The following is a 9,525-nucleotide window of genomic DNA, read 5'->3' as shown; positions in this document are numbered from 1 at the left end:
TGTATCTAGCGTAGCCTGTAGTCTGTGATCGTGAAAAATGTAAACACAATCCTTTTTAAGGCCATGTGTGTGTTGCTCAGTATTGCATGGGGGAGTTCAGGGAGATTGAGGTGCGAGGTCAGGGGATTGAGGCGCGAGGTCAGGGGATTGAGGAGCGAGGTCAGGGAGATTGAGGAGAGAGGTCAGGGAGATTGAGGCGCGAGGTCAGGGAGAATATGGGAACATCAAGTGTTCACAGCGTATGCACTCCGTTAGCTGCTAAAGAAACAAAACCGGGATAGTAGATACACTACAACCATAGATATAACCACTAGTTCAATGAATGGCGACTGAGAGTGAATAGATAGTATAGTGATAGCGATTAGGAGTACTGCCCCTTTAATGATCTCTAGGACAATGTGGTTTACCATATCATCAGGCCACTGGTCAGACTCAGCCCTTTAGTTGTTGAAATGTTCCCTGCCTAACAACTTAGATTACATAATATGTCTATGTATGGACATGGTACTTGCCGTTGCTGATACATTTGTCACATATGTCACATACAGTGACGTAACATTTTCTCTTAGCAGCGCCTAGAGATCCGCACCCAACCAGATGAAAAGTGCTATCCAAGTGGAATTTATTATCATACACGTAATATAAAAAGAAAGAAAATTCAATTAGTTTACCCTAGGCTTACATACTTAGTAAACTTTCTAAACAACAATTTTGTATCTTTTTCCCTCACAAATATAGTTGAGGTGGATTTTTTTGTACTTCTAAACTACGGTATGTTTACGTTAGAATAGTATCAATACTGTTAGTAGAGATTAGTAGCCTATATGATACCATTAATGGTTGTAGTGGTTTCGATTTTGATATATTTTCCACAATGAGAGAACTCCCCCTTTAGCTGTCAATTGATATAACTTGTCATAATCCCATCTAATATACAATTGTCTGTTGGCTTGTTTGTTTCTGTCACATAGTTTATGTATATTTCTTCTCACAAGATAATTTAGATTATTTATTTAGGTATTTATTTATTTATTTACAAACAGATTATTTATCTATACATAAGCTGTACCACAGGAGCGTGGTTTCAATGTGCAATACCGAAAAAGAACAAATCTTATTTCATTTTTGACGAGAAGTTGGCTACATTTTTAGTAGACTGTAAAAACAACAACAACTTCTTTTCTCTCCAGTGTTTGTTGTTGTCCTTCGCCAGCCGACGTTTATTTATTCTAGTTGTCTTGAAAGAGGTTTTTATTTGAGTGTAAGTAGCATGTTTACATAAAGAAACAGTGCTGAACATTGCCAGTATGATTGACAGTCTGGGGTTGTTACGAGCAGCACTGAGAAAAGCTATCAACCGTGGTCACTGGCTCCGTTACCGCGAAAGAAGAGTGTGGTTTAAAATGGTGGCTCAATGCACATTGATTGATTGATTGAAAACTGTATTAACAGATTGCAGAATTGGTACAATACAGTACGGCTCAATACAAACAATTGTTAAAGGGGATGCAGACCAGAAAAAAACGTTTGTCTTGTTTACATCAGGGTCCCCCATTTTCAATTCATCAAGAATGTAGTCTACTCTCTGAACTACGTGGCAGAACCAAGTAGAGATTATGCTACAGCACACACACAAGTTCGCCGAACCCTTGTGTTTATCTGTAACTCGTAACTAATTGAGGCATAGATTGTAACTATAACTAAACTATAACAAAAAACAGTTGAAAAAAATAGAAGGCTGCTGACATTGTACCACTCTTTGCCCCAGTAGATGTGACCTATATGTCTGTGCTCTGCACCCAAACTAGAACTGTTTACAATGTTCTAGACAATGTTCCATGTTTTGATAAACTTCTGTACTAACTGTCTGGCTTCGGGCCTTTGCTGTTCTGTAACTAGATGTGACCCCCCCCCCCCCCCCCCTCTTCCTCCTCCCCCCGATGTGTCTTTTCTGTATTTGTTTCCTCTGTGTTTCTCTGCAGATGCATGATGATGAACCATCCTCTGTATGTGTGTGTGTTAGCAGCAGCAGCAGCAGCATGGTCTACTGTGATGGACGCCTGTATAGGCACACGTCCCTGGGTTTGAATCCCACGGTCGGTCGACTCCCAAAAGCAGAATCTCTTTGTAACCTAAGGCGAACAAGTGACACACACAAATGTACCACCACACACGGGCAAACGCACACAAATAAACATACACAAATAAAAATACACACATGCACACACACACACACACCACATACAGATTTTGTGTCAACTGCTTACTTGTTCATTACCTTCAGAAGCTGTGAAAAGAGAGCTTGCTCGGTTTTGTCTATAGGGTGAAGTCTAAGACAGACACCATCCCAGTTCATCATTTTGTTTGTGTATGTATGCTATTTCTGTGTCTGTGTTAGTGTATTGCCCTCTCTTCCCTTCTCTCTACCTATATTTGGGGTGAGAGGTCCCCCCCCCCCAGGTCTTGCTCTTCAATGTGTCTATTTGTGGAAGTTTTACCTGTGATGAATTTTCTCTCTGCCTGAACCTTTGTAGGGAAATAATGACTGACTTAATGAGATATCATGTGATAAAGATATACATTTATCCTATACTGTAATAAATTATTAATTGAAGATATTTAAGTTTTTTTATGAAATGAGGGGGAAATGCTCGGAAAGAAAGATGGCTGTTTTTTTTTTTGAGAATATGGCATGATGTGTAATGTGTACTGAAAGAAAAAGAAGCTCTTTAATCAACTGACGTTGATCTTATTTGAATATAGTTTATTTATTTTCAAGGCTTACTGTGTCTGTGTCGTCATTTTTTGCAATAGCCTATACGAACACACACCTACATGGAGCTGGGTCACAGTCTGAGCAAGTGGATTTTTACAAAGATGGGGTGCTATAGGGAGGTGTAGTGGTTACGTCATTGTTGTTTCCGGCCGGTCCACCTCGCTTGAAATCGCAATGTATTTCCCCATTGCCCATTTCTAAATTGTCTCGTTTAAAACAAATAAAGCATGAACATTTGCATGGTGTACCTTTCTGTGCGTATTCATCCACAATCTATAGCTCAACGTGAAAATATTTGCAATTAATCTTTTTTTTTTTAAACTTTATTTTTTTAGCGTTTATCGCTTTTCTGGTCAAGCATGACCGACAGAAACAGGTTGAAATGGGATGTAGAGCAGGGGAAGCCACTCTGAGAAAATACGGGAATCGAACTCGTGTACCCCAGATCCGTGACGAGCACGGTTTTCCCCGACGCAGAAATAGCGCCGAGATATGCGGTGAGCTACGGGAGCTCCCCTTGCAATTAATCTTTAAATAATTATGTCAAATTTTATTTCAACCAAAAATGCTTAAACAATAATGTTAGTGATAGAAGGGAACTCTTTTTGTGCAAAAATGGAAAGCTTGCCAATGTTCATGAGGCAGAATTATTACAATAGCCGATAATCTATTTTCCCAATGATAAATCCCTGTGCGGGTGGTCCAAAGTGACGTCAGACTACACCTCCCTATTGTAACGGAGGTACCGCGAGTATATTCACAGTCACGATGGACTTCAAGTGTTGTGAAGTTTTTAATTGATTGATTGATTGAAAATTGTATTAACAGATTGCAGAATGGGTATACAGTACAGCTCAATACACACAATTGTTAAGGGGATGCAGACCAGAGAAAGACTTTCGTCTTGTTTACATCAGGGTCCCCCATTTTCAATTCATCATAATACATGACATACAGATAGACAGTACTGTTACATCCAGACATTTATGACATACCAGATGTACAAATATACAGTACTGTTTAAGAGTACAACGCTTGAATAGAATAGAAATACTTTTATTATCCCGAGGGATATTTGACACTGCAAACTGTCATATAGACCCTGGCGTTGGAAACTGATTAATAGGCAGAGTTTCTAAAAAGAGAGTATATACATTTGAGGGAGAAGAAACTGTACATTGGAGGAGGTTGGGTGGGGTGGGGGTTGAGTAGGTGGGGTAAGGGAAACTACATTGGAGGGGGTTGGGTAGGTGGGGTGGAGGAAACTGTACATTGGAGGAGGTTGGGTGGGGTGGGGGTTGAGTAGGTGGGGTAAGGGAAACTACATTGGAGGGGGTTGGGTAGGTGGGGTGGAGGAAACTGTACATTGGAGGGGGTTGGGTTTGGACATTTACAGGGGCCAGTTTCGAATTTCAGCCTCCCGTAGGTGCTCTTTGAGAGTGGTTTTGAAGGTGGGTAGTGATTTAAGTGACTGTGGCACGTAGCGGTACTGCAAGTTAAAGGATAACTCCACTATTTTGGGAAATTAGCTTATTTAACATCTTCCCTGGAGTTAGACAAGAAGATGCATACCTTTTTTGTCTCTGTGCGTGCATTTTAGCTTTGGGAATAGATGCTCCGTTAGCATAGCTTAGCTTCATCACTGGAAGTGAGGCAGGACAGTAGCCTTACAGTGCCTTACAGTGTATTGCAAGGTCTGACATTGACCAAACTTGATATGCATGACCTTGGTGGGCTCTAGGTCAACTCCTGAAAAGGGGGTCAATGTCAGACCTTGCAATCAAAAGTTAGGGGCGCACTGAAATTATGGCAAGGGTTATTAGCCCCCTAACTTTTGATTGCAAAGTCTGACATTGACCCCCTTTTCAGGAGTTGACCTAGAGCCCACCAAGGTCATGCATATCAAGTTTGGTCAATGTCAGACCTTGCAATACACTGTAAGGCACTGTAAGGCTACTGTCCTGCCTCACTTCCAGTGATGAAGCTAAGCTATGCTAACGGAGCATCTATTCCCAAAGCTAAAATGCACGCACAGAGACAAAAAAGGTATGCATCTTCTTGTCTAACTCCAGGGAAGATGTTAAATAAGCTAATTTCCCAAAATAGTGGAGTTATCCTTTAAACTCACTCCCCCTTAAAAAAAGGCATACAGACGGTTTACCAAGAAGTTGAATAGCTGTCTCACTGTGATGTCACCTGCGGTGCAGCCGACCCGGGTTCGAGACTCGCTCAGGGCAAGCCAATTCGAACCGGCTACAGCAGCAGTACGACCTCGTCGTCGGTCCAGGTAAACGGGTTCGGGTTCGAAACTTTCGGCGCCATAGCAGCTGTGTTGTTGTTGTGTTGCTGTGGATGCGTGAGGCGGGAATGCGGGAATGCGCTCTCTCAACATATGTGCAGGTAAACTACTAACCTCCCGCGCATGCTCAGAGCCGAATTCGACACGCGATCCGTTGCGGTCTGACCACGCCTCGTTCAGACAAAACGAAAGTACTCAGGTTGCAAACGTATGTCTCACTTGGCTACCGTTGCGTTGCGATCTGGAGAAACCGAAAAAGAAACTAAGGTGTAACTAACCAGTGATGGGCAAGCTACTTGGAAAATGTAGCAAGCTACACTACAAGTTACTCTCGATTAAATATAGCTCAACTACAATGGAAGCTATCCCCAGAGAAATGTAGCAAGCTACACTACAAGAACATGGCAAAAATAGCTAGCTACATCGACACTACTTTTTTTTTTTTTTTTTTTTTTTTTTTCTCTTCGTGACCAAGTTTCCACCAAACAAATAGGCAGGGAAAAAAAATCTCAGTTTGATTGTTTATTATAAAACTGAAACAAGCCCTCGGTCTGGCTTTTTGTGTCATCCTTTTAACATGAACTTGTATTATGTACAAAATCCAGGAAGGCAAGTTTAGCTGGGTGCAGCCTCTACAAAAGAAAAGAAAGAGACCATTTGGTTTTATCAGTTTTTATAGTATAGTTTGTTGATTACTTTTGATGCAGTAATGGTCTTTTTCTTTTCTATTCTATCTTTATGTATTATTTATCCCTAAACTCTGCATCTTCTGAAACCTGCCCACTTTATCAACCAAAAACACACTTCTTCAATATCTGAATTGTTTTACTTCATTTTACTAGTATTATGCTACCATGTATATACTACTACCAACTATGCTAATATGTCTATACTACTACAGTATGTACTCAGAGTATAACACTCAAGCTTGACACTGACAAACAATACTACTTATCCTTGGCTGCTAGATATGTACCACTCCTACTGACTTGTTGTACACAATTTGTAAGTTGCTTTGAATGAAAGTGTCAGCTAAATGACCAAATGTATTTAAATATGTAACTCACAAAACATTCCATGGCCCCAAAATCATGTGGGGACCCCCCCTGGGGGTCCTGTCCGACAGGTTGAGAACCACTGCTTTTCCCTCTTTTTTTCTTTTCTCCACCCCAATAATATTGTTCATTTTCTGCCTACAGTGAAACATCATGATAGCAGCTATCTTAGTTAAAGCTGTTGACAAAGTGTACTCACTTGTGTGCTGTTTGGGAACAGTTGATTTTCATCAGCTCACCTGAATGTGTTCTCAAGTTAGTGCTGGACGTGTTGAGAGAGCAGCATATGTGTTACAAAGGATCAGATTAAACCGAATATATATATTTACTTATTGATATATATTGCATAGTATTTGTATATCGTTTGATATCCCTTGTATATTGCTTGTACATATACACGGAATATCCCTTTAGTCCAGCCCATAATAGTTCATTCTCCTATTGGACAGCGGTCCACCGGCGCCAGGGACCGGCCCCCGGAGCCAGGTTCAAAGTCACCGTCAAGATGTGTCTGGACATGCCCAACCTTGCCCAGGGATACGCGACAGAAATGAGAGTGGAACTAGTTTGTGCACCGTGCGTATAAATACGGCGCAGGTGAATGTAGAAGCCCCTTAGCCCCTTACCTCCGTACCCTTCGTCCATTTAGCATGTTACCGATAAGTTGAAGCCTCACCCACTATGCAACGTGCGGTGAAGTGGGCCCGTATTGCCCCAAAATAGAGTCTTGTTTTATCCTAATACGTTTGTTCAACGTATCGTTCGCTCCTTTACTAGTAAACCTTCATTACGAGTCAAAGACCAAGTGAAGTGAGTAATTGTGCGTCTAAATAGAGCACTTATTGCCGCGTGCGAATAGGATAGTAAAGTATCATAGCTTAGTTGAATAACGTCAAGTTCGACTTGGTTGGTGTGGAGTACCGCGCACCGGAGGATCTACACCGGTGATTGCAGAGCCCCTTTCCGGCTGGATTATTATTCTTATTGCTTTAACCAGGCTGTTTGAGCGGAGAAGAATCGTCTACACCCACTGCTGTGGGACCTGCCCGTGAGGACATCACTCGAGCCCGTCTCTATTGGAGAGGCTGACCGGCTTTCACCTGTGCGCGCACCCTGGGATTACAGCTGCCTTTCGTCCGCTGATACAGGGAGTAGTACCGCCTCCAGGAGCCTATTGATTCCCCGCTGACCCGGACTTTGTATTAGAGCATTGCCTCCCCCTGCTGGCTTACAACCGGTGGAACCCCCCCTTTCAGTATCTCTCGCTATATATATATTACTAGTGTACCATAGATATAATTCCTTACATTCAGGTTGTATAATTACCTCCTGCGTAACCAGAGAATGGACATTCGTTATTGATTTGCCTACGCATACTCCTTTGCCTTACAAGTGCATTCAAAGAATAATGTAAAGTATCCTATGTACCTTTTGCTCCATTAAATACTTGATTAATACCTTTGACTGGAACCGATTTCATTGTGGGAAGTGTTCATCATATTCATATATCGTGTACTGTATGGCCAGTAATTAATGTACATAAAGCGGTAGTGGTTTAATGATACCATACTTATCAATACAGTCAGGGAATTGTACCCCTCAGTTACAATTGGTCCTTCGAGCCGGAGAATAATTAGCGTAATATTAATATAATATTAATATTGACATGGCCTATGATGAACACTCCACAAAACGGTTCTCCTAAAGTAGATCGCCCGCAGCGTAGACGGCAGACACCTCAGTACTTAGAGGATTACGTTGCCAATATACTACCTAGCCTTCTACAGACGGTAAACGCGGAAAAAGTAGATAGTAAAATTATGTCCGACCCTATCGCCCAGGCTACCCCGCCAATAGAGGCCCTAGTGGGTTCTAACGTAACTGACCAAGCTCACGGTAGGGACCAGGAGGGACCTGACACGACTTTACCCCCCGCCAAGACCGAAGAAGTAGTCCCCGGAGAGCTCCAGGAGAAAGACAGCCCTCCAGGGATGGAACCCGACCCACCAAAAGAAGAGACGCGCACCCAGGAGATGGATCTCCTCGGTACGCGACAGGAGAACGGATCTCCAACGAGTACTGCCGGGAGCCGATCGCCTCGACCGGCGTCTTCCCCCAGCGAGGCGGACAAGATGCTGGCGCAGGCACTCATCGCCACCCTGGCAGCCTCCACCGAACGCGATCGACTCCAAGCACAGACGCTTAGTGAGCGCGAACATTCCTCCAGGGAAAGAGAACGCCTTCAGGCGCAGCAACGGAGCGACGAAGATCGCATAAGACTGGAGACCAGACGCCTTCAGACGGAAGAGAACATAGAAAGAAGCCGCGCCGATGCACAGCACGCCGCCGCCAATGCACAGCGCGACGTCGCAAATGCACAGCTCCACGCCGCCCATGCCAGCGCCAATGCCCAGCGCGACGCCGCCAACGCACAGCGCGACGCCGCCCAGGCCAGCGCCAATGCGCAGCGCGACGCCGCCAACGCACAGCGCAACGCCGCCCAGGCCAGCGCCAATGCGCAGCGCGACGCCGCCAATAGCCAGCGCGAAGCAGCGCGCGACGCAGCCCATGCCCAGCGCGAGGCAGAGCGCGACCGGCTGCAGGCGCAGCTGATGGACAAATTGGTTGCCATGGCGACACCCCCTCTCTCCGCACGGAGCTCCCAGAGATCGTCACGACACGGGTCTAGGACGCATTCCCCTACCCGACCAAGCGACCCGGGACCCCGCCAACAGGAGGATCCTGTCCACGTCTCCGAACCCCTTCCCCGACCGGTCCATACGAGACCCAGCAACCGGGAAGAACCGGACCACGCCGAGAGACTGAACAGAAGACTCCAGGTCCTCGCAGAGGAAGAGGAGGAGGAAGAGGAGGAATGTCAAGCCGACCAGCAGCAACGTACTCTGGACCAGGATGCCCAGTACAGCCCCGACCAGCAGCAACGTACTCTGGACCAGGAGGTCCAGTACAGCCCAGAAGTCAGCCACGAGGCACTGCGCTACAAACCCCCGACTCAACTCACGGGTGAGTTTGACGCACCGCCAGCCCAGAGGAACAGCACCTGGGTACCCGGCCCTTGGTACCCACCAAGTACCAGCCCAAGACGACACGTAAGAGGAGACTCGCCTAGGAGGCCTCTCCCCCAACGCTCACCGATGTGCCAGTCATCCATGGCATCGTACCTTGGCGCACCGACGTTCCCGGACTTCACACACGAGAACAGAGCACAGTACACAGAGCTACGAATGTGCTTAGAGACAATGATGTCCGATGTAGTTGATGAACCGTACAAATATGCTATCCTACTGAAGCACCTCAAGGTGCCCCGAGCGCACAATATAGCGCTGGCCTATGCCACCTCTACTACCCCATACACCGCGGCTCTAGCAGCACTC

The sequence above is a fragment of the Notolepis coatsorum genome (assembly GCF_963971535.1).
Source record: "Notolepis coatsorum genome assembly, chromosome: 1".
Classification (NCBI taxonomy): Eukaryota; Metazoa; Chordata; class Actinopteri; order Aulopiformes; family Paralepididae; genus Notolepis; species Notolepis coatsorum.
This window is presented reverse-complemented; position numbering follows the sequence as displayed.